This window comes from Protopterus annectens, chromosome 1.part1 (assembly GCF_019279795.1).
Source record: "Protopterus annectens isolate FY-2018-M chromosome 1.part1, PAN1.0, whole genome shotgun sequence".
NCBI classification, from domain to species: Eukaryota; Metazoa; Chordata; order Ceratodontiformes; family Protopteridae; genus Protopterus; species Protopterus annectens.
The window spans coordinates 1,305,842,110-1,305,865,682 of record NC_056726.1 but is presented as its reverse complement, the minus strand read 5'-3'; the positions used below and the strand labels follow the sequence as shown (position 1 = coordinate 1,305,865,682).

The window sequence follows — 23,573 nt, the reverse complement described above, 5'->3', positions numbered from 1 at the left end:
CTTGATCCAACTTTCAGCACCACTCAGAGAGATGACATGTAAAGATGTATCCTGGTTTTGGTCAGAGCAACACCAATGAGCATTTGATGTCTTGAAACAGAGAATTGTCAGTCCACCTATGCTCAGATACTGTGATGTTCACAAGCCAGTTACACTTTCTTGTGATGCTTCAAACTTTGGACTTGGTGCAGTTATTTTACAAGAGGCTCAACCTGTTGCTTATGCTTTGAGAACTCTTACCCAAACTGAACAACAGTATGCCCAGATTGAGAAGAGCTTTTGGCAATTGTGTTTGCATATTCCAAGTTCCATGGTTATGTTTATGGCAGACCTATCCAGATCAAAACAGACCACCAACCATTAGTCACAATCCTGAGTAAGCCAATGCATTCAGCTCCAGCCAGACTGCAACATATGATGCTGAGATTGCAATAGTACAATTACAATCTAGTCTACAAGAAAGGAAAACTTCATCTTGCTGATACATTATCCAGATCATCCAGAAATACCACTGAGAGAATGACAATCAAGGTTCTCATTTGCTTGATGATTTTGAAGTCATGGAAGTGAGAAATTGTTCTTTCACATGTCTTGATGAGCTAAGAGATCACACAGCCACAGATTCAGTTTTACAGAGGCTCAACCACTTTATCAATCAAGGATGGCCGTCAAAGCAATCTAGTTTACCTCAAGGAGTGGAACCTTATTTTCCATACAGAGGTGAGATTTTGTCTGACCAATGTATCAGAATGAAAGGTCCAAAAGTAATTGTTCCAAAGTCCTTGCAACCTGAGTACATTATATCTTGCATGGTGGTCACCCAGGAACCAAATTTACCAAAAGAAGGGTGAGAGAGAGGTAGTATTTTAGCCTTCTATGCTGCAAGACATTGAGAGAGCACTTTCTTCTTTTTCAGTATGTAATAGTACAAAGCCTCATCAACAAAAAGAACCACTTCAGCTTAACCAGATTCCGGAACTACCTTGATCGACAGTAGCCACTGATATTTTCAAGTGGAATGGTCAACATTATTTGGCGTTAGTAGACTCACTCCAATTGGTTTGAAATTAACTTACTTCCTAACCTAGCACCTTGTACAGTCATTACTAAGATGAAATGGCATTTTGCAGTGCACGGCAGTCTGCACAGTTATTTCTGACAATGGCACGCAGTTTACGAGCCAACAGTTCAAATGATTTGCAGAAGAATGGGACTTTACTCATGTCACAAGTAGTCCAGCGTACCTTCAGTCAAATGGTTTGGCAGAACATGCAGTGCAAAGTGCAAAACAGTTGCTTGAGAAGTCAAAATGAGATAATACTGATGTTTTTATGAATCTCTTAAATCTCAGAAATGTTCCTTGTGGTAAACATCTTGGTTCACCTATCCAGAGACTTCTGTCGAGACAACCCAGGACCACATTACCACTCAGTAGTCAATTGTTGGTTCCATGTGTCAAGAACAACAGATCAGTGAGAAACAACATGTTGAAGAAACACTTAACCCGGAAGTTCTACTATGATAAGACCAGTAGACCACTCAGTCCATTACAAGAGGGAGAAGTGGTAAGGGTGCAAATCTCCAAAGGTTATGATCGTTATTGGAGTCATGAATAATATTTGTGCAGAGCCGAGATGGTACATTGTAGAATCAGAAGGAGCAACTTTTAGGTGGAATCAGAAACATCTGAAACCAGTGTCTGAGCCTATACTGCAACAAATAGCCTGTGAGAGAAACTCTATCGCAGAGTGAGTTGCCCGCTATTCCAATTCCAGATGAAATTCCAGAGGACTTTCCTGTTCCTATGATGAATCCAGAAGTTCCTGATACGAGTTGTGCACCACAAACTGTCCCTGTTGGTAAATCTAGTCCTAACTGTTATGGTACGAGATATGGGTGAATCTCTAAACCCTGTAGTAGATATGAAGTAATTTGGACATGAACACTGTATTCGGTTTCTAATGTACATAGTAATGCATGCTTGCCTCTGATATTCTTTTGCATGAAGAGCAATCTTTAAGAGGGGGGATGTAGATCAATATACATGTGTATATACCTTTAAAAAGCTATCCAAGGGCTTGCACTAGAGTATAAGTACTGAGAACGTGCACGCCTCACTGCCATTTTGTAATTAGCTGTTGAGATGTGAACATGTATGCATGTAAGCTCTGTTGTAAGCTCTGTTTGTTAGTTTGTTCATATTTAAAGATGCTGCTATCCATCCTGATGTGTTTGTATATATTAAAACATCTGAACGAAACCCCTAGCCTTCTTATTATTTGTAACAGCGATGAACGAGCGACAGGTGTGTGTATTTATATATCTGTGCATATATATATATATATATATATATATATATATATATATATATATATATATATATATAGAGAGAGAGAGAGAGATTAGAAATTACTTGTTCCATTGTATCTGTGCGTCTGTTAACATCCGTTTATGCTTTCATTGTTTACTTATTTATCATTTAACTGGGTAAATTAGCTGGTTCTTGCACCATATAGTATGTTCTACTATATAGTTAGTATTTAATTTGAACTGTAACAAGGCTGTGACTGAAAAAGACCATTGTGGTCCGGTACACGTAAATGTTAAACAAATAAATGAAAATGTGGTGTTACACTGGATAATGATTTAATTCAGTACAAAAGTAACACAAACATCATGCTTTAGAAACCAGATATACATTCACACAGCACACAGATACACACAGTTATATTGTTTTGCAAGGCTCTATCTAACTCTTCAGTAGTAACAGATTATCTGAAGAATGCTATGAATGCTTTTGTAGGATTATATCTTGTAGATAGTTAATTCTGAGATTTAAAACCCTAAATTGTCTTTTTAAATTCTGAAAATAAAATGTTTAAATAAATCAAGTAAGCACATTACAATAGGGAGTAAATTCATGGTGGAAGTAATGTCAAAAGACTTCTCAGTTTACTGAGCAGATAATGGGAGATCTGTAGTAATGTGGCTAGTTAGCCATTTGTGTACTAAAACAGTAACAGTACTTGATGTTTTCCAGCATGTACAGTAAAGACTCCGGCAACACTATGGATGAATCAGTTATGATTCAAATGAAATCAGGTATAACAGAAGAGATAAATAAAGTTAAATGATATGACAGTCCAGAATCAGCAGGACAAACTGCAAAAGAAAGCAATGGCCTGAGGTGTACATAAAAAATCATGTCAAACAATGCATTTAGCAGTCAGGAAGTGGGCTAAAATGCATCAAAATGCATTAAAGATTCAAAGCTTTCTGGAACATAGCTTCTAGGCTCCTGCTAAAATATGCCATCTTTAATTTTGCCTCACATTTGCCATCCTTACAGTCCTCCGTTGCTGCATTCCACACTCATATTGTAATTCATTCTTCATGGTGGTTGTAGAAGACCTTTGCTTGTCAGTCTGGCAGAACAAAATCAAAGCTGCATTTTGATGTTTTAATTAATGTCTGGCATGGACACTGGTAGCAGTTCTCAGATGTGAACAGCACCTGAAAGGATCAAAGATTCCTGTTTTGTATTCTGCCACTGTACTGATAATACCATCATGTATATCAAGTGTTTTGTAGAATAACCTGTTACACAGAGAGCAAGGTAAAATATTTTAGCTGAAAGTCTATAATAAGTATAGTAAAGTTAATATACAATGATCTGAACTCGGTAAACCAGAGATTCCCGACCCTGTGCTATTGTGAAACGAAAACTTGCACTTTCAAGCAAAAAATGTCTCAATCAGTGTCTTGTAATTGTAAAAAATGTGTATGTACAACATATATTTTGAGTTAAAATGAAAGTGAGACAATAACTGTACAAAAGGGTCCTTTTTAATAGCTAGACTGAATGGTGTATTGGGGATCTTAATAATTACCAGAAAAGAATGTTGAATGAATGACTACATAAAATAATGTAAAATAAATTAAATAAGGAAGCAGCCATTGCGGTTTTCTGCAACTCATTAAGCATATGTGAACAGATGCTTCCTTTGAGAAAAGTAAAACCACAATTTGCACATTGACAAAGTCAACATGCCGATTTTCAAAAATGTTAAATTAAGTAATCTAGGAGGGTGTAAAAGCAGCAAAGAGAAAACAACAGTGATAGGAATGAAGGTTTAATGGAAGAAAGAAATCAAACCACACTACGTCTGCTGTTGTACTATGTGTATGCTGATCTAATGAATGGTAGCTGAAGAGAACTCTAAGAAGCCTAAAATGGAAAAAAAGTTTTCAGAAAGTGAGATAACATTTAAAGATGTGACTAAACAGCTGTTAGTACATCATAGAAGATATCTGAGCAAACTGTCGTTGAGTACAATTTTACATGCATTACTTTTCCGGTTTATGTATGTTGTCCACCATTCTTCATTTTGAAAGAAATCTGTATCACTGCATAGTTTGTTTTCTTCTCTTCAGTTCCCACAGATTAACTACTCTCTGCAGTTAATTTTGTGCATGAAGTTGTGAGCATCTGTTATGATATACAACAGTCAGAGCAATAACTATGGTGTCACAAACAACCAGAGCAATAACTATGGTGTCACAAGATAATTTGCTTCTTTCAGGAAGGCAGGCAGAAACACAGCTTACTAGTTGGTTCAGGAAATAGAATTTCAATTTTCCTTCAAAATTCTCTCAGTGATGAATAAGGTGAAAAAGGAAACCGCAGGGAGAGGAAATGCCAGACAAATGACATCTTTATGATATGACTTCTAACAGTTCTGAGCATCAAACCTGGTTTGAATTAACTTGCTCTGAAAGACTTGTTTGAATTGACAGTAATGTAACCTGATAACGTAAGAATCAACATTCCTGCTACTTATATGCTTCAACAGAGATTTGAAAAGTAGCAAGAACAAAAGCAGGCACGTGTTTTCAACCCTTGATTCAGCAGTGAGAAATGCATACGGTTTTGGTTTTAGTATTCTATCAGCACTGTGTCCTCTCTCTCTCTTCCCCCTTTCTTCTTTAATTGCATACTATAAAATCTGTACTATCATACATTCAGTATGTTTCCAGCATCTACAAGTACTGTCTTACTATCTTCTCTCCATCTTTTGCATTAATGAAGATCTTTGTATCAGTCACAAAACACTGATTTATGTATGTGCAAATTTATTGATACATTTACTGATGTATTAACAAAACTGTGTTGAATGCAGTTATCAAAATAGGTATAATCTGCATGTGTTTATGTAACAGAGGCATTAGAAAAAGTAAAATGGAGAAAAGGAGGAAAAAAAGATTCTGGCAGCTCTGTTGGCATGGAGGGATAAAGCACAGACTACAGCCCAGATGACCCGAGTCCGACTAGCGACTCGACTATCTATTGGAACTGATATGGTATGGGAAGGCTAGGCATGCTTGTTATGGGTGGGAAGGGGTGGACCAGAGCCATCCAATGTCACAAGCCCATGGGGGAAGGGTGGGACTGTAAGGGGAAGCACAAGAATCATATATTGGCCATCAAGTTGCTTTAGAAGTCAAAATCAATATGGCTGCATAGGAAAGCAGGCTCACATCATAGAGAGCATTATGGCCACCATGGAGATAGGTTTCTGTCATCCAGGGGACAGGTATGAACCGCTGTAAAATGATATTATTTCTAGGATGTCAGTAAGGGCACAAACAACTTTCATGGCTATCTGGGTGATGGCCCCTCTGGATGGCTCTTGCCCCAATTCTAGGGATACCTACTGCAGAGGAACAAATGGGTAAAGGCTTATTAGGGAAGACCTGATGGTCAGCAAGCACAGGAGCAAAACAAAAGGTTCAAATTTCTAATTTTAATAACATTTTCTAAGACAGGACATATGCATGTCTTGACAAGTATGCATGCTTTATATATAGGTGTACACACACACATATATATATATATATATATATATATATATATATATATATATATATATATATATATATATATATATATATATATATATATTTATATATTGTGTGTGTGTGTGTGTGTGTATACAAATGTAGTTCTAAGGATAGACATGACCTGATTAACAGTTAATTTTAGTCACCAAATTACTAGTCTTTGAATTGCAAACAAAGGATCTGTTTACTGAAGGATGGTTATTTTAGTTTTTTTAACCACGAAAAACATTCTGTTTGAAAGTCTTCCTTAGAAAGTTACACAAATTATGTATCAGTCATATTAAACAAAATGTTAGTATGTGGATGCATTGATACCTCTCTAACCTATGACAACAGGTTATTCTTGCACCAGTTTACAAATGGGGGGGGGGGGTCACATCAGACTTGAATGAATTTAGATACAATAGCCTGAACACTTTTCTATACAAAATCATGGAGAAGGGAAGTTCTTGGGTTTTGAATCTTGTGGCATTTGTTGAATAGTCACTACTTAATGACAGTGCATATTCCTTATCTTGAATTTACAAACACTTTTTTGCACTATTCCTTACAAGGGAAAAATGACAAATTAAAAGCAATAAATAGGTCATGTCCATCCTGGGAGGAAGAAGGCAGCTTAGGTGAGCTCCATGCTGCATTAATGGTGATTCTCTTAGCTAGGTAGTTGCACATGCTCAGAAGCATGCATGCACCTCCAGAGGGCAGTGATCATGGAACTGGCAATGGGGGCATAAGTTAAGGAAAACTCCCTAGCAGCACTAAGTTGCTGTACCGGCATCCTTGATCTCCTCATCTGTTCAGGTGTGGGACAGGTTGACCCTGGGGGAGGCTAAGGAGGATCCTACAGACCTAGTAAATGAGGAGAGAAGCTAGTGGCCACTAATCAACGGTTATGAAAAGGAAAAAAATCTCATGATGCTCTATCTACTGGTATCAAATGTGAGCTGCTGCAGGTGTCTGGTGAGGTACATGCAAAATGGAGCATTGTATTCTATTAGTAGTCTGATTAGGATCGAGTACAGAGTTATAACATACTTAGTCTCGTACTTATGAGATGCACAACCTAGAAGGCTTTTCTTACCACTGTGGACACATGGTGACCAAAGTTTAGATAGCTATCAACCTGTGTTCCCAAATTTTGCACCACTGGGATTAAGCTTAGTTGGTGCTGTCAATATTGTAACTTATAGGGACTTCCTCTTTACCAAAGGGGATAGTAGTGCACTTTTTTGCATTTAGTTTTAGTATGTGGCTTTGTTAGCCCCTTTTGTAATATGTTACCTTTGTTTGGGGACTCAAGGATTGCACACAGTTTGCAATCATCAGCAAACTTGGTATGCCAAAAGCCATCTACTTTCACCTAGACTTCTGAGAAATATATTCCAAACAGTAGACAGCCCAGCACAGATCATTGTGGTACACCACTGGTAACTGGTCTTTTGATAAGAGATGGAATCACCGACTTTGACAGTATGCATTCTGTAGGTGAGCCAGTTGGCTACCCATCTAGTGAGATATGGGTTAATCGCCAGATGGGAGAGTTTCTCAATGATGCCTAAGTGGGGGATTGTGTCAAAAGCTTTGGCTAAGTCAAGATAGGCAGTGTGTACTATTTTGTCTTCATCCAGGGCTTTGATGACATTCTCGAAGAAGTCCACCAGGTTCAATAACCATGATCTACCCTTAACGAAGTCAAACTGGTCAGGTCAAAAGATTGAAGGTTGCCTGTGTCCTTGTTAATAAGGTCCATGATGATTCATTACATGGTCTTGTAAATAAGGCAGGTTAGGCTTATGGGTCTATAGTTCCCAGGGTCAGTTGATGGACCCCCTTTGTGCAAGGGAATTACTGTTGCTGTTCTCCACTCTGCTGGAACAAAGCCAGTTCTCAGGCTGAGGTTAAAGAGAGTGTCAAGGTGGTTCCACTAGGTCTTGTTTTAGATTGTTTAGTAAGCAGCCTGGGATGTCATCTGGTCCCATAGAGGCTGTGTATTTGGCCTTGGAGAGTGCAGATATGACCTGCTCTTTAGAGATACTAGGTAGAGGACTGATGTCAGGTATGCTTTGGGGTATAGCTAGTGGGGACAGAGGGGTGAGGTTTGCACCAAATCTGTCTGCTAGCAGGTTGGCAATTTCCTCAAGTTCAGTATGAGAGGTACTGTCTACTACAACTTTGCACATAGTTGGGTTTTCCCTTTTAGACATAGCTAAAGAATACCTTAGGATTATCCTTAGCTAGGGATGCTAATTTAGCTTCATAACTAGGTTTAGAGGAATAGAGGACATTACAAGATATCTGATGTTTGTTCTTCCCTCTTGTTCTTAGACATCAATTTATTCCTTTTGTTATATAACCTATTTATAATTGAGGACCACTAGGGTGGCCTGTTTTTTTCAGAAGGACCTGGTTTTGATCTGGTCAGGTACAGCTAAGTCTATACCATTGTTTAGGTGGTTATACAGGGCATTTTTGTACTCCACTGCATAGGAGTTATTGTTAGCTGTGTTAGAAGGGGGTTTGAAACTTTTTATATCATCACCTAGTAGCCTGTAGTTTGCTTTGGAGAAACTTTTCATTTTTTTTTGCTCCTGTGGTGGTATCTGTTCTGACCGTTACTTCAAATGAGATGGATTTATGGTCTGACCTTATCAGGGAGGGCAACACACAAGGGGTACTGCAGTGACCTCCCATGTTGGCAAGTACTAAGTCTAGGACAATTGAACCCCTTGTGGGGGTGCAGACTAGCTTTTTCCAAGGCATTTGTATTGAGGAAGTCTACGAACCTCAGGGTAAGCATGTTTGTGTTCATGTATATTGCTAAATTGATGGAAGAAGAGCTGAAATCTCCCATGACCAAAGTGTTTGGCTATATAGTGAGTGTCTCTAGTAAGTTCAAGAAGGGGTAGGTGGTGTGCTTCTCTTGGTTCATGGTGGGGGACCTGTAGCTACTAGCAATGAGGTGGTAGGGTGCTTTACCTATAGTTAGTTAGATCTGTAGTAGCTCAAGAAAGTCATACTGTTTAACTAGTCTTGAGGTATATTTGGCTTTAATGAAGATGGATACACCTCCACCTTTGTTTTTTTCACACTCATTTTGGCCTTTGAATGTGTGGGAGGCATTGCAGCCTTGCACGGCCAGGGTGCTGTCTGTGGCCTTGAACAGTGTCTCAGTGACTGCACAGATATCAGCATCTTCCAAGGTGAGAAGTGCTTCCAGGGAGTGCAGTTTCCTGTTTAGGCTGCTAGCATTCATTAAGCAGTATAATCTTGAGTTTGTCTCGAGTGGATTTTTTCTACATTGGAAATTTTGTAATTTTGACATTGCCTAAAAAAGGCACTATGGGGGAGGCAAGTGCCTTTGCCTGTATTGGAAAGCCTAGAGCAGACAGGTGAAGTCTATCTCTGGCAAAGCAGCATGCTTTGTCAACCATGTCTACCCAGGATTGCCCCTGGACTGAAACCAGAAGCTAAGCCAGTTGTTGAAATCAATCATTTTTTGTCTATATTGTGGAATCATCCTGGGTGAATTGAGAATGCTGCTTAGGGCTAGGGACATATCTGCCTGGGACACACAATCAGAGAGTTCGGTCATGTCTCTCTTCATATTCCCCTTTGAAGGGCTCGCAACGTTAGAAGATTGCTGCAGTACAAATACTTTATTCTAGTAGCAGTGTTCACCTGTATTCTTCTGTCAAGGTTTTCTTTTCAGGGAAACAAGGTTAATAACTTTTCTGTATTTCCTTTTGTAACCAAGGAGTTTAATCTGTTATAGCCTCCCCGGGAACCAGCAGCACTAGCATCTCTATAGTCACTTTACTGTAAAGTTAGCCTGAACATAGTTTACAGCACATAACCTGCAACTTTAAATAATTAAAATCCTTACCCTAGCAGACTTTGTGCCTGTTCTTACATAAACAGCACATACTGATTGGCTCTGTAGTACTGCAGTTGGGTTGGGGATCACGTGGTTGCAGACTTTCACTCTCAACACCCGGTAACCTAGCAACTGGGAACTCGGAGGTGAGGTTAGAAATAGCCCTGGAGTTGTGCCATTTTTATATCACTTAGAGATGACGCTAGCGCTTGTGGAACCCGGTGATGATGGTAAGGATTACTTTAAACTTATTTTGCATGAATTGTGACTACTGATGGATTATTTCAGTTATTTTTGGCCATTCAGTGTATGTTTAGCACTGCATTAGTGTATAACAAAATAGCATCTCTTGCATGGTTAACGAAAGATGTTTGTTAGCGTACCATACGGCAGGCTTCAACTCACTAACAAGGCTAATAGACTATCCAAGACTGTATAATTGTAAATGTGCATGCAGTGAAAAGAGAAGGTTTAGCTTACCCATTTAGGAATCTAATACTACCAAATTAGCGAACTGTGCTACACAGAAGCGCTTACTACTGTGTTATATATTTTTTTGACTTCCTGAGTGTTACAGATAGTAGTTGGATTGTATTGTGTTGTATTTAATAGGTTTTTTTTTTGTTTACATTATCTCATTTGCGTTGTTGAAACTGAGATACATGGGACGCTCGTCAGTGACGATACCATAAGATGGGGTACATGTGCTGTAATTGCCTTTTGACTACATAGAGCTTGATAAAGTGCATCTGATGCACGTAAAGCCCTTGTTGGTCACTGTGACTTGGGCAGAGCCTAATATGGTGAATTATACTGAATACCATACTGTGCTAGAATACTAACGTATTATGTTTGTACTAGTAAAGCAATAAGAACAGAAACAGCAGTTAGTGAATTTGATGCTAAGCACATGTAAGGTACTGTAATGACTATATTCTCCTATAATACCTGTATCTGTACAAGGGGAAACTAATGTATGAACAAATCATGAAGTGTGATATACTTGTGAAGGTAGTGTTGATGCACATGTTAACTTAGGCCATGTCCTGCATACTGAATTAGGAATTTGCCAGTAAATGGAAGATAATATTTGGAATGAGAACTTTTATCTAAATTCTTAAAAAGTAATTTTAGTTTCCCTTTCCTTCCTAGGTACTATTCTTGGTCTCTTCCAGCTACCCCAGCACTCCCCTTTGAAGGGCTCGCAACACTAGAAGATTGCTGCAGTACAAATACTTTATTCTAGTAGCAGTGTTCACCTGTATTCTGCTGTCAAGGTTTCCTTTTCAGGGAAACAAGGTTAATAACTTTTCTGTATTTCCTTTTGTAACCAAGGAGTTTAATCTGTTATAGCCTCCCCGGGAACCAGCAGCACTAGCATCTCTATAGTTACTTTACTGTAAAGTTAGCCTGAACATAGTTTACAGCACATAACCTGCAACTTTAAATAATTAAAATCCTTACCCTAGCAGACTTTGTGCCTGTTCTTACATAAACAGCACATACTGATTGGCTCTGTAGTACTGTGATTGGGTTGTCCCCGCTCCGTTCGCCTTGCTCAGCTCACTCTGCTCCCCTACCCCAATTCCCACCCAGCCCCACATTAACTACATTTATTCATACTCACTGTCTCCTGATTAATCTCCTCTACCAATCAGATTTCTCTGTGTTGTCTACCACTCCTCCTAACCACTTCCTGTCCTGCACTTTCTTTTTCTACATCACACCACACTCCCTGCAACTAGGCCTATACTCCACCTTTTCCAATTATACCCCAATATGCTTATCTTTCTGTCATCACTCCTACTATCACTCACATCCCTAACATACATTACATCCATGCAAACTGCCATCCCCATACACATTACTTCCTATCATACTACACATACTTTAACACCTACTAAAACCCAAATTACCTTTCCTGTCTGCGCTACACTATTTAAGGGTAACATTATCCTGTACACTAACAAGTCCCAATTACCAACTCTTTTTTTTATAAAAAGCTCCTTATATAGCCAACACTAAGATAGCACACATTATTGAACACATTCTAGTACTCAGCATGATACTCCTTTTATCAGGAGATATGCACCCAACCCCTGGACCAAGTCAATCTATTCCACCAAAAAGAAAATCTGACCTACTGATCATAAATATTAATGCTAGAAGTATTTCTAACACACTCCCTGACCTACATGCACTTATTTCATACCACACCCCTGATGTACTTACTATTTCAGAGACCTGGCTAAAACCCACCATCCCAAATACTGAAGTCCTTCCACCAGGATACAATATCTTAAGGATAGACAGAATTGGTAGGAAAGGAGGTGAAGTTGCAATTCTATTCAAAAACTCTCTTCATCTCCAGCTACTCAAGTCCCCATACCCACATTTAAAAATGCTGAAATCATAGGTGCTAACCTATCTTTAAACAATAACAAAAAAATTAACATCCTCTGTAGCTATATCCCTCCAGGAAATAACTCTCTCACCATAGAAGAAATTCTTCAATGGCTTAGTCAAAACTTTCCTCAAGAGACTATTTTACTAGGAGACCTAAATACTGACTGGTTAACCTATAACTCCAATAACCTCACCAATCAAATAAATCTCTACGGATTTACTCAACTTATTCAGGAACCCACCAGGATAGACAAAAAAAAATATCAAAGACAATCTATTATTGACTGGACATTAGTGAACAGCTCCAAACATTACTACCACACAGAACTACTACCAGATGGACTTAGCGACCATCTTCCTACTTTTCTCCTAAGGAAACAAACCAACACTCCTAAACCCATAATCTATAGACAGGTCAGGGATGATAAACATTTAAATCAACAGCACCTAAATGATATTTTAAAACAATGTAATTGGGAACCTCTAAGAACCTTAGACCTAGACCAGGCAGTAGACTACTTCAACAATACATTTGCCACTGTTTTAAATTCAATCGCACCAATCAGGAATATTAGAGCAAAGGCAAATTATGCTCCATGGCTAACTAGGGACACAAAAGCCTTACTTAAATCTAGAGACAAGGCCTGGAGGCAATGGAAAAAACGCTGACCTTACCAAACAACACTATAGACAACTTAGGAATCTAACCAAAAAACAAACTAAACTAGATAAACAAAACTATTTCCTTGGTCTGCAAAACAAACATTCAAAACCCCCCCCCCAAAATTCTGGCACACCATCAACTCTTTGTTAAAACCTGGTAAAATAACCACCCCTACCCCTACATCCCCCAATAGCAATAACAATAGTATAGCTTCACAACTCAACCATCACTTCATAAACTCAGTTAACATGCTATCCTCCCAACTATCCAAAACTAATGACCTACCTACCACTACAAAGTGTAACTCACCATGTAACTCAACCAAATACCCAAGCAACATACCTTCCTTTGTCTTCTCACCTGTTCCTACAAACAAAATTAAAAAAACTCCTCCTTAAATTAAAACCTACCACTCTTGCAGCAGATAGTATACCTGCTAACTTCATAAAAATAGCAGCTGACTCTGTATCCTACCCTGTATCTATCCTTATCAATCGATCAATTCAAGAAGCTTATGTACCTTACCTACGGAAAATCCCATACATTATACCACTACATAAAGGTGGCAACTCATATGATTTTTCCAACTACCGAACTATAGCCATACTTTCTCCCTTATCTAAATTTCTAGAAAAATGTGTTCATTACCAGGTTATGTAATTCCTGAGCTCACATAACCTTCTCTCCCCCACTCAACACGGCTTCCGCCCACACCATAGCACCACTACTGCTCTTCTCTCTTTTTCCAATGAGGTAAATCTATACTGGAATAATAATAACTCTGTATCTGCCATTTTCTTAGACCTTTCCAAAGCTTTTGACATGGTATCTTATCCCTTATTACTAGACACACTCTCCTCCATATCCTTTGACTCTCCCACTATCTCCTGGTTTAAAAGCTATTTATCTGATAGACAGCAAGCTGTTCAATGGCAAGCTGAGCTATCACCCCTTCTACTCACCTCCATAGGTGTACCTCAAGGGTCAATACTTGGCCCACTACTTTAATCCATTTTCACAAATAACCTATGCACCTCCACCAAACAAGCCACATTAGTGCAGTACGCAGATGATTCTACACTTATCTGCACTGCTCCATCTCCTACCTCCCTACAGCACATAGCCCAAGAATAATTTTCTTCTGTAGAAAGTTGGATGACTGACATCCAACTAATTCTCAACCCTAAAAAAACAAAACTTCTCTTATTTGCACCTAATAAATCCAAATCTTCTCCCATAAACTTCTCTATTACTTCTAGAGATGGCACTGTAATCTCCCCTTCAACCCACACAAAACTCTTAGGGGTAGAAATAGACAGAAACCTGTTCTTTGATACAAGCATAACTCAAACTATCCAAAAGGTCAACAAGAAAATGGGTACTCTATATAGACACAAAAACTTTCTCACTAATAAAGCAAGAATCACCATAGCCCAAACTCACCTCTTGTCCACACTTAACTATGCAGTGCCTATCCTAATCCACATTAGAAAAACTGATCTGGACAAATTGAGGTATGCTACAACAAAATTGCCAAATTTGCTAACAACTCTCCATTTAGAACTCATCACTGCCAGACACTAAGAGACCTTCAATGGCTTGAACTCTCTCAATTGTTAATCTACCAGCAGCTAACCTGTGCTTTTAACATCCAAAATTTCCCAAACAAAACTCCAGTACTAAAACAACTACTAACCCAACACTCCACTAGTTGCCTGCTTCGGTCTTCCAATAAACCACTTCTCAGTATTACTACCGCCAATAATACTGCTGGCAAAGCTCTATACTCCCATAAAATAGCCAAAAACTGGAACAATCTCCCCCCCCCCCCCCACCACCATAACCTCCACAAAAAACAACTACTCAATTCAAAAAGCTACTCAAATCTCATCTTAAGAAAACATGGATCTGCCCATGTATTACATGACAACCCATCTTCCACCTACTGGCACTCCTCTATATTTCTGCATATACTTTTGTAATGATGGTATGTTTTGGAAACTGTTGCAATGACTGTATATACTTTGTTTTTTAACAATTGTGCATGCCACTACCTTTAGATAAATTATATTTTGTAAAATTAATGTGCATGACACTACCTAGGATAATTTTATATCTATGACTTATGTCACTTCATGTAACCTGTGGAGCTTTTCTCCCCGGGACTCCACTGAAAATGGACCTGGTCCAGTTGGATTATTCCAGTTAACAAATGTAAAATAAATAAATAAATAAAATATAGTCCAGATAGGTACATCTCAAGCCCCAACATGTAATATGACATAGTCATAGCGGTAATTGTTATTGAGTGACTTGAATACGAGTGATTTGATGGATCCTGACATCTGACAGGCAGGTGACTGTGACCTTCTCCTTGTCCAGCCTGGTGAGGGGGACATGTGTGTGTCTCATTATGGAGCTACCTATGACCAGGACATTTGGTTTTGAGGTGTTTTGCCTTATTGGCTTATTTGCTGAAACACTGGTATGTGTGTGTGTGTGTGTTGTTATATATTGTGGATTCTATTTGCTTTGCAGTGTGTGCAAGTGGTTTGCACTTGGGAGGTCTCTGACCTTTTGTTAGGCTTCTATTGAGTACCTCTGCGTATGTGGGTTTATGCGTTATGACCTTGTTTTGTGTGAGAGGTGATGTGTGTGGGTATGCTGACAACCTGTTTGATGTCAGGCTTGTTGTTATATGAAAGATTTGATTCCAAATTCATAGTGTAATTACATCTCTCACATATTGTATTTGTTATAGGAATAAGTGGTTGTCAGTATACATGAGGCAATTACTACATTGCCTCAGGATGCCCATGTCAATCAAGCTGGCTGGAGAAATGGTTGGAAATTGACCATTCATTATGACAGCTTTTTTCTTTAACTACTTATCTGGGACTGGGCTAGTTTGACCAAATTTTGCTCTAGGATTAACAAAGGGGTTTATTCTATTGAAGACTAGGGGGTGAAAACTATGGCAATGCTTCTAAGTGCGCAACTGAGGTTCCTGCAATGTGGCAGGGAAGCTTTGGAGGGTTCACTAACAGATGACAAGGGGAACATTGTCTTTCAAGACATTTGCATCTGTACAGGGCACCACTGAACCCTGTTGAACACTGCACAGCTACACACAAATGGGAGGCTTAAATACAGGTGAAATTAAACACCTAAGCTAAGCTACCAATTGGAAAGCACGTAATGAGCTTTCCTCCAGTAATTTCCAATTCAGATGAGGCTCAGACTACACATTTCTGCCACAAGGGTGCAGGGAGGACCCTCCTAGTATAAGATGGCTAGCATAGTGCTCAAGTGCAACAATACAGTCTAGATTCAGCAGATCTGAATCTAGTCTATGCTATGTACAAGCTACCTAAAACAACAGAAGAGCTTTTTAAAGTGTAGAAAAATACAGTAAGAAATCAGCAAAATAATAAAATACAGTCAGCAAAGCGCAAAGAAAACTCAAAAAGTACTTTAGCAGTAGATGCTTTGGATTTCTGCAGACCTCTAGGAAAAGTTGCCAAATGTCAAAAATACAAGCCTGTAATAATGATTTTATTTACAAAAACAGACAAAATCAACATACCTTTCTCCCTCTGCTGTTCATCCGGCCTGTGTATCCGCTCAACGCACATGGCATGTTTGTGAGTCCTGTCCTCATCACCTGGAAAAAGAAGATAGCATGTATGAATGATGTAGTGCTCAAATAACTGTGATATATATTGTTCAGATCAGGTTTTCAAACTTTTATCTTGAAGAACATCATTCACATTTTGTAATGTTACACACACAGTCCTTTACATCTTGGAAAAGAACTGAAGACAGATCAGAGGATCCAGTACTAAAGCTGCAACTCTAAGCTATGTCCACACACTAACACTGAAACCTAATTGTCCAGCTAATCCATCTTGCCTGAAATCATATGGTGGGAATACAGTGAAAAGAACTGGAGTAATGAATATGCAGGGATAAGGTACTAATAGGGATCATGGCTTAGGCTTTAAAGAAAGCATGGAGACATGTCAGCACAGTGGTCACAACCAAAAATCACAACTGAAAACTTTAGTTCCTCAGAGAGTGGAATAATTCATGTAACACATTGCTGCTGTTCACAGGTTCAGAGGTGTGTACTAGGCTAATGGCCCTGGAGCCTTTACAAGCCTAGCCCATAGGATTACCCTGGAATCATGCCACCTGACATTGATTCCCAGTGCCTCTGTCGAGTAGAGCCACTGGAGTGATCCCTGGGGTGAATTTTCTATGTCCCATCCACTCATCAAGATTTCTCTTGAAGAGGGCCAGTGAGGTGCTCTGTTTGAAATGTATGGGAAGTCTATTCCATAGCATGGGCAGTCTCTGGGTTATGGACCTGTCCCTCCAGCATGTTCTTTTGATTGTGGTAATGAGGTTGAGGTCTCTGGAGTGTGTGGTGCAGAGGGATTGGGATTTCTTTAGATGTAGCATTTCTAACAGAGCTGGGTCAGACATGACTTTGTAAGTCAAACAGAGATTGCCTCTAAGGAGGCGATAAAATGAAATGCCTGCCTTGGTACTCAAAACGTGAATGCCTGCATACAAAACTAGGACTCTAACCACTACAAAATCCCAGCTGTTAACAGACAACTACAATGTGGTGTACATCATGGATACAGTAATGTATTTTATGTGGAAGGACTTGAAACATGCACAGGTATTTATTCATAAAGTACATATTATAACTGAAATTCATAAATGATATCAGGGTATCTCTCTGTTCTACATTTCAAATGTGTGCTCAAACATCTCACTCCATCCAAACGTAAGGATGAGAAGTTGTTGAAGTCAGTTTAATAAAGAATGGCACAGTTATACATGAAATTCAGTTTGTAAATGTTAGCCTAGTCCATAGAACTTATTTGCAGAAATATACCAGTCTGTTCCAAGCTTTATGCATAACACTATTGTAAAAGAGGTGCTGCTGGCAGAACATTATGGATTACAGAGGTACTCATAATAATCAAGCATCCTCAAAATAACCATTAATATCAATAAGCAGGTACACAGAGCAGAATTTTCAACAGTGTGGGAAAGACATAATGATAAAAATATAATGAGATATGTCCCGGATATTGATTTAACTCCACACCTAGCCAGAATATATGCATGCTGGACTATTGGACTGTTGCTTTACAGGCTAAACTAACAGCCTGCACACATTTCTTCTGAACAAACTAGTACTGCATGTGTATATCTATATTCCTACAGATAATAGATGAATAGATTAACATTGGACACATAAATGTTATAGGCCATTATGATCCACACAAATACCAGCTATCATGAAGTATTACAACTTAAAAGATATATGTAGCCAACAAATGGGACTGTAATAGGACTGTTCATTTTGTTAAGAGGAATGGACTAACAAAGTTATTTATGAGTTATTATTCACACATATACAGGTAGACTATATGATACTGTCCTGTTGAAGTTGAAGGATAACTAAGAAATGTCATCAACTGCCTAGGCACTATAAGCATCAGTGATACATGACTATAGTGGATGTGTGAAATTATGTCATTATATTTTGGAAAACAGTTATATATCCACAATGTTCATCTTCTCTTCTCTTTCGCCTGTTCCCGTTAGGGGTCGCAACAGTGGATCATCTGTTTCCATTTATTCCTGTTACATCAACCACCTGCATGTCCTCTCTCACCACATTCATAAACCTTATCTTAGGCCTTCCTCTTTTCCTCTTACCTGGCAGCTCCATCCTTAGCATCCTTTTCCCAATATACCCAGCATCCCTCCTCAGCACATATCCAAACCAATGCAATCTCGACTCTCTGACTGTCTCCAAACCGTCCAACCTGAGCTGACCCTCTAATATACTGATTCCTAATCCTGTCCATCCTTGTCACACCCAGTGCAAATCTTAACATATTTAACTCTGCCACTTCCAGATCTGACTCCTGCCTTTTTGTCAATGCCACCGTCTCCAACTCATACAACATAGCTGGTCTCACTACTCTCTTGTAGACCTTCCCTTTCACTCTTACTGGTACCCATCTGTCACAAATCACTCCTGATATTCTTCTCCACCCTGCCTGTACTCTCTTTTTCACCTCTCTTCAACACTTACCATTACTCTGAACTGTTGATCCCAAGTACTTAAACTCATCCACCTTCGCCAACTATACTCCCTGCATCCTCACCATTCCTCTATCCTCTCTCTCACTCACACACATATATTCTTAGTCCTGCTGACCTTCATTCCTCTCCTCTCTAGAGCATATCTCCACCTCTCCAGGGTCTCCTCAACCTGGTCCCTACTCTCACTACAGATCACAATGTCATCTGCAAACATCATAGTCCATGGGGCCTCCTGTTGGATCTCGTCTGTCAACCTGTCCATCACCATTGCAAATAACAATGGGCTCAGAGCTGATACTTGATGTAATCCCACCTCCAACTTAAATGCATCTGTCAGTCCCACTGCAGACTTCACCACTGTCACACTACCCTTGTACATATCCTGTACCACTCTTACATACTTCTCTACCACTCCTGACTTCCTCATACAATACCACAGCTACTCTCTAGGAACCCTATCATATGCTTTCTCCAAGTCCACAAAGACACAATGCAACTCTTTCTGACCTTCTCTATATTTCTCCATCAACACTCTCAGAGCAAACATTGCGTCTGTAGTGCTTTTTCCCAGCATGAAACCATATTGCTGATCACTAATCATCACCTCCCTTCTTAACCTAGCACTTTTTCCCATAACTTCAAGCTGTGACTGATCGGTTTTATCCCTCTGTAGTTAATACAGCTCTGCACATCACCCTTATTCTTAAAAGTAGGCACCAAAACACATCACCCTTATTCTTAAAAGTAGGCACCAAAACACTATCTCCACTATTCATGCATCCTCTGACTTTCCAAAATTTCATTAAACAATCTGGTTAAAAACTCCACTGCCATTTCTCCTAAGCACCTCCATGCTTCCACTGGTATGTCATCTGGACCAACAGCCTTTCCATTCTTCATCCTCTTCATAGCTGCCCATACTTCCTCCTTGTGAATCTGTTTCACTTCCTGATTCACTATCCCCACATCATCCAACCTTTTCTCTCTCTCTCATTCTCTTCATTCATCAGCCCCTCAAAGTACTCTTTCCATCTACTACTCAACACACTCTCCTCGCTTGTGAGTACGTTTCCCTCACTATTCTTTATCACCCTTACCTGCTGCACATCTTTACCAGCTCGGTCCCTCTGTCTGGCCAATCGGTACAGGTCCTTTTCTCCCTCTTTAGTGTCCAATCTCTCATACAACTCTCCATATGCCTTATCCTTAGCCTTCACCACCTGTCTCTTTGCCATGCTCCTCATCTCCTTATACTCCTGTCTACGTTCTTCATTTCTCTGACAATCCCACTTCTTCTTTGCCAGTCTCTTCCTCTGTATACTCTCCTGTACTTCCTCATTCCACCACCAGGTCTCCTTGTCCTCCTTCCTCTGTGCAGATGTCACACCAAGTACCTTTCTAGCTGTCTCCCTTACCATCTCTGCTGTAATTACCCAGCTATTTGGTAACTCTTTACTGCCCCCCAGTGCCTGTTTTAACTCTTCCCTGAACTCCACCTCACAATCACCCTTTTTCAACTTCCACCATTTGATCCTTGGCACTGCTCTCACACTTGTCCTCCTCTTCTTGATCACCAATGTTATCCTACAGACCACCATTCTATGCTGCCTAACTACACCTTCCCCTGTCACCACTTTACAGACTCCAATCTCCTTCAGACTGGCCCTCCTGCATAGGATATAATCCACCTGTGTGCATCTTCATCAACTCTTGTACATCACCCTATGCTCCTCCCTCTTCTTAAAATACGTATTCACCACAGCCATGTCCATCCTTTTCGCAAAATCCACTACCATCTGACCTTCTGCACTCCTCTCCTTAACACCATACCTGCCCATCACTTCCTCATCCCTTCTGTTCCCTTCACCAACATGTCCATTGAAGTCTGCTCCAATCACCAGTCTCTCACCCTTGGGTACACTCACCATCACTTCATCCAACTCACTCCAAAAGTTTTGTTTCTCATCCATCACACACCCAACTTGCGGAGCGTATGCACTAACATTCATCATTACACCATCAATTTCTAGCTTCATAAACATCACTCTATCAGACACTCTTTTCACCTCCAAAACACTCTTGGCATATCATTTCTTCAGGATAACCCCTACCCCATTTCTCCTCCCAATCATACCACGATAGAATAATTTGAACCCACTTCCTATACACCTAGCCTTACTCCCCTTCCATCTGGTCTCTTGCACACACAATATATCAACCTTCCTTCTGTCCATCATATCAGCTAGCTCTCTCCCTATACCAGTCATACTGCCAATATTCAAAGTTCCTACCCTCACTACTACACTCCTAACCTTCCTCCTCTCTTTCTACTTTTGGGCATGCCTTCTCCCTCTTCTTCTCCTTCGGCCAACAATGTTCAATATTATGCACATTATATATATATATATATATATATATATATATATATATATATATATATATATATATATATATATATTATTATAATGTTCAATATTATGTACATTACAAACAAACTCCATGGGACTAGAACCTATACTTATAGGGAGAACAGTCATCATGTCTTCCTAATTATCCAGATGAGCTAATTGCTAGAGCAGCTACTTAATGGTTTTAAAAAGCATGCATCTAATATATCTTGGGCACAGCTTATCTCTGAATTCCTGAGGAATGTCCAGGTATATGTAGGATTGTGACACTTATTGTAGGCATCCACTGGTTGTTGAAACACCTTGGCGACCCTCTCACGAAGCTCCTTTGTGTCCTGACAATGCGGGTCATCATAACAGTGATGAACCCACACTCCAGTCTGGCGGATACCTATCCATCACTGATGCTTCCTTGCAATCCAGTTCCAAATGTCAGTCAACGTAAAGTTCCATGGTCTGGCTTTCATGTGAAGCTCCACTCCAGCATAGATGGTCAGCATTTGGTTGGTCTCCTCCTCCGTCCAAATGGATGCCTGGACACATTGAAGCCTCCTGGAAGTAGCCATCTTGATAATGTTGATAATGTCAATAATACACAATTCAGAAAATTGAAATTTGCTCACTGAGGTCTCACTCAGTTCACTGATAGCAATGGTCTGATCTTTAAAGGTTTCAAATCAATATTTAAAAGTGGCACTTATGTTGGGTTTATCACCCCTTGTCGACACCACTAATGCAAACTCTTTACTGCGACTGTTGATAATGTTGAACACCGATTTTCTGAAACACAAAATCTTGCCCCCTTTTTGAACCATGGGAGCACTTGTTTTATGGTGTGGAGTGGTCAGAAATGTCGAAGTTTTTTTTGCGGGGGGGGGTGTGCAAACCCAGAGCCCCGCCCACACAGCTCCCCCACCCACACAGCCCCGCCCACACAGCCTCGCCCATGCAGCCATTCCAGTGTCCTATTACTTGGCTATTTCTCCCCATTTGCCATAGACACTGTTCAAATCTCTCAGTGTGCATACTGTTTTATGCTTTACTTCTACAATGATTACAGATATTTGGATTTAATTTACAACTTTTATTTCAAATTTTATAGCACAAACACTGATAGACATTTACTAAACCTAAACAAAGCAATAGTCTTACAATGAAAACAGACTTAGCACTAATACTTCTCTACCTTTGAAACCCACTTTCACTGAAACAGCATTGAAACCCGCATTCAAAGAAAATGCATCTGGCCAGTGGCAGGGTAAGTTGACCTTTGGGCTGTTTTCAAATCATTGGCTTCTTGTACACATTTTTATAACCATGCAAAAGTTCTTTGATTCACCTTCCTGATTGTATTAATTATACTATATAATAACTTAATTATATCTCTTGTATAATACACTGCCACTTGTTAGAGTGTTTTAAATTTATAGTTCTGAACATTTTTCCTTTAAGCAATGAAACAAATCATATGAACCAATAATGACAAACTGCCCAATTCAGAACATTTCAACCATAAAGGGCCACTCAAACTTCTGTCATACAATCCACCAATATCAGTCAATTTGCAGAATCTCTGCAGAAGTAAAAGTCATCTGAATAATTCCACTTTAAAGAGATCTGAAACCAATGAAGAGGTTGTTGCTAGAAAACAACTTTATATATCAGTGTTTCATTTACAACGTCAGTGCCTGTTGTCCTTGAAGAATAAATTGCCTAGGTTACATTAAAAGAATGGTAAGCTGGTATATTGCAATAGGGAATGGGTGGCAAGCTGAAAAACAGGTTCATAGTTATTAGGTGTCTCATCCAAAGGAGGACATACTAAGGACTGCAGTACCATACCCCCTTAAAATGCAAATATACATGCTGTAGGAATAGAACCTACAGCCCTTTGCATCAAGATGCATGCATGCTACCTGCTGTGCTAACATTGCTTTAAAATTCTATACCACAATAATGATACCATTTGCTAAACAAAACAGTTGCACTTTTTAAGTAGACTTACACACACACACACACACACACACACACACACACACACACACACACACACACACACACACACACACACACACACACACAACACACACACACACACACACACACACACACCTCATCTTCTTAGTGCAAGAAATCTGGACAAAACCTAAAATAAACAGGGACAGATTATAAATATTGCTTTCAT

The 23,573-nt window shown here is 39.5% G+C and overlaps 1 long non-coding RNA gene across 1 annotated transcript in view; it reads right to left on the bottom strand.

Moving 5' to 3' along the window:
- The window catches only part of LOC122813736, a 435,632-nt gene that overhangs the window by 235,888 nt on the left and 176,171 nt on the right, over positions 1–23,573 (bottom strand). The window contains exon 2 of the long non-coding RNA XR_006366727.1: positions 16,432–16,509. This is a non-coding gene — a long non-coding RNA (uncharacterized LOC122813736). The remainder of the gene's footprint in view (positions 1–16,431; positions 16,510–23,573) is intronic.